The 3254-nt window shown below is 42.3% G+C and overlaps 1 pseudogene; it reads right to left on the bottom strand.

Annotated features, from left to right (window-relative positions):
- Window positions 1-262: 262 nt before the first annotated feature.
- LOC118838815 lies at window positions 263-947 on the bottom strand (annotated as a pseudogene).
- Between the last annotated feature and the right edge of the window lie 2307 nt (window positions 948-3254).

The raw sequence follows: 3254 nt of genomic DNA, 5'->3' as shown, positions 1-3254 counted from the left end.
TGATTGTGATATAAACATCATCAATACAATTTAAAATAAAGATTAAATTCCAATAGCCTCATCATGGCAGGGAAGTTATTCTAAATTCTTGAAGGATGGACCAAAGAAGGAATATTTCTGGCAGGTTATGCTGTGCCATGTTATGCAGAAAAGATTTCGGGTATGGTACTGGTGGTGAGAAGGCCCATCGCCAATAGGCTGGCGTGAGTTCTTCAGCCATGACAACCCAATGTACAGAAGACTAAAAGTTCAGGAACCAATCCCTCGTAAAGCAGCTCTCCAAACTTCATCTCCTTTCTTGACACTGAAGTGCATTTTAAAATTTCATTCATAAATTGTTCCCCTAGGGAAGATTTGTATCTGAACCAAGGCAATCAACAGCGTAGAAACCCTGCTCTTCTATTGCTCGATAGAGAGTGATATACTTCGAAGCTCTCCTTGTCCTTGGTACCACAAATTTCTCAGTGAATTCATCTTTGTCCAATCGATGCTTCCCTTCTGCAGTCAGTATATAATTAATGAATGTCAGGGCATAAGTGTAACAGTTGTGGCAATGTTCTTCATACCTGTTTGGAGACCGGCATCTGTTCCAGAGAACTCTTCCAGATATTTATCCCATTGGTCCATCAGTCCAAACATGTTGGGCTGTAATAGCTGAATACTTATCCTCTCTTCCCACCCAGCTTCATCTCTGTGGACACCTTGCCCATTGTAATTATATATACAATTCCATGTGTATTGGTTATTCCAACATGGAGATCAGCATTTCCATCATAGTCCCTAAGGAAGGTCCCTCAGGTTGGCCTGAGCAGGAACACGCACTGCTCTCGGTGCCCATGGATCAATGGGGTGGCGATGCTGACAGGGGCCTCGGCCAGGTTCCTGAAACTCATGGGCTGCACCTCTCCAGAGCCCCTGGAAACATCCAGGGAAGTTGCATGATACATGATTCCCCCAAAAGCCCCGATAGGCCAATTTAACCTGTACCCAGGACGCAGGTAGCAGGATCAGGACTGGTACCCAGGTTCTTTGACTCCAGACCCAATGCTTTCCATTACACCATGCTGTCATCTCTCCATCATGAGCACCAAGCAGGTCACGTGCCGGTCAGTGCCGGGGGCTGGATCCCATCATCTTAACCAGTTATTTTTTATTAGTTAAAATAGTATCGGTCATATGACCAACAAGATGGAGGACTAGACCTTTTTTCCTAGTCTCTACTAAGTCTCCCAAAAACCCCTAGAAATAGTGTGCTAGAGGTATGACAATTGCTGCTGAATCCATAGGACCAGAAAGCAAGAAGTCCCATGAGATCTTATGAGTTAATACTGGGGACCACCAGTCCTTAACACATTCACTCAGCATCTTTTCCCAACCAAGCTCCCATGTTCCCGCAAGGTGCACAAACCAACCCATGGGCTTGTGCTTTAGGGTACAAAGATTTCCTTCCTGCTGTCTACATATTTCACCCACTTCCCATCTCTTAATTCTGTTGTAACAAACAGGAGACACAACTGCCCAACTGTATGAACAGCTGGGTAGGAAGTGGAGGGAGCAAATTGGATGTGCTTTATGCCTGGGGAGGCCCTTAGTATAGGAAACCCCAAGGCTGCAGAAACTCTGCCCAGAGTACCTACTCTGCAATCCCTGAACCCTGCAAAAAAATGGAAGAAGCCAATTTATGCCAGTCAAAGAAAGAAAACATAGGAACTGGGGATGAAAGTGGGTCAATGTCTGTCATTGTGCCTGGCTGCACCCAGCCTGATAGAAAATGGACTGAAATCTACCTGAGACCAGTTCCATACCCCCAAGAAACTACTTAGGATAGGTACTGAAACTAATAAAGACTATATTGCCAACGTAGGAAGAAGCCGAGTCAGTTTTGTAGCCTAGCCCTGGGGGCATACCCACCAACAAAGGGGAAGAGACAGAAACTGAGTGAGGAGAATAGAAGGGGAAAAAAGGTTAAAACTACAAAAGATTTTGAGGGGCAGAAAATTCACTTAAAAACCTATAGCACAATAGAGAGAATACTAAAAATGAGAAGTAAAGATGGGTGCTAAAACCTTGAAAAGATTATAAACTTCTTTAAAGAAATATCATAAGACAAAGGGAATTAAATCAACATCTGATGAAACAGAGAACTCTGGGATCCAAAGAGATCATGGAACAACAGCAGGTTGTACTAGAATGGTTCAAAAGACAAGTAAAAATCATATGAAAAGAAATTGGAAAGGAACAAATGTCAGAATGTATGGCCTACATATAAGAATGTGCTACAGCAAGCTCAAACTATCCGGAGAGTTTATTGTTAAATTTTGGAAATTGTGCTACAGATTAAGGCTTGAGCAATTGTTTTGTTGATTGTCTAGACTTAAGAAAGTGTTAATAATGCATATTAAACTTAAAAATGTGTCACGTGTACATTTTCTCCCCAGAGAGATGGTTGTTATACATTCACCAGCATATGCCTGCCTGCACAGCAGAAACAATTAGTAAGAGAGAAAAATTTAAATCTACAGGGGTGAATCTCTCCAAAGAAGTGAAAGAAAAAACCACTAATTTTTAATAAAGAACAACAGATTTGAAACACAAATTACTAAAGTTAGGGACATTCTAGAACAAATTAAGCAAAGGCAATAATTCTGAAATATCACACGGTCTCTATACAAACAAAAGCCATTGATCTTCAAGACAGTATTCAGAGAGACAACTTAAGCTCTGGAGATCTCCCAAAGAACCTAATGCATCGAAAAATCTGTAAGAACTAATGTAAGAACTTCTGTAAACAGAAAACAAACCACCGATTCAAAGAATCCAGTCACCTCCAGAAAAAAGCTTTTCACTTTGGGGCAAGTAGGTGGCGCAGTGAGTAGAGTCACTGGTTTGTGTTATATACCTATCATGGACACAGCTGCCTCACACTGGACATAGACAGTGTGACTGAATAGCAAGAGCACGGTACAGGGGACTCATGGACAAATGAAGGGAGTCATATCTGGAGGAGTTCATGGAGTGTCTAAATAGATAACTGGGGTGTGGGCACATCCCACCTCTGCATATATCATTCATCACACTAGTCCCCATAGTGAGGTGACTCTGAGATGCCAGGTATGTGACTTTTACCCTGAGGAGATCTCATTGACATGTCTGTGGGATGGGGAGGAGCATATCAAGGACCTAGAACACATTGAGACCAGTCCTGCAAGAGATGGGACCTTCCCAAGGTGGGTAACAATGGAAATATCAGGAAA

Source organism: Trichosurus vulpecula, chromosome 1, assembly GCF_011100635.1.
Source record: "Trichosurus vulpecula isolate mTriVul1 chromosome 1, mTriVul1.pri, whole genome shotgun sequence".
Classification (NCBI taxonomy): Eukaryota; Metazoa; Chordata; class Mammalia; order Diprotodontia; family Phalangeridae; genus Trichosurus; species Trichosurus vulpecula.
The sequence above is the reverse complement of the archived record's forward strand: the minus strand, read 5'-3'. Positions and strand labels throughout refer to the sequence as shown.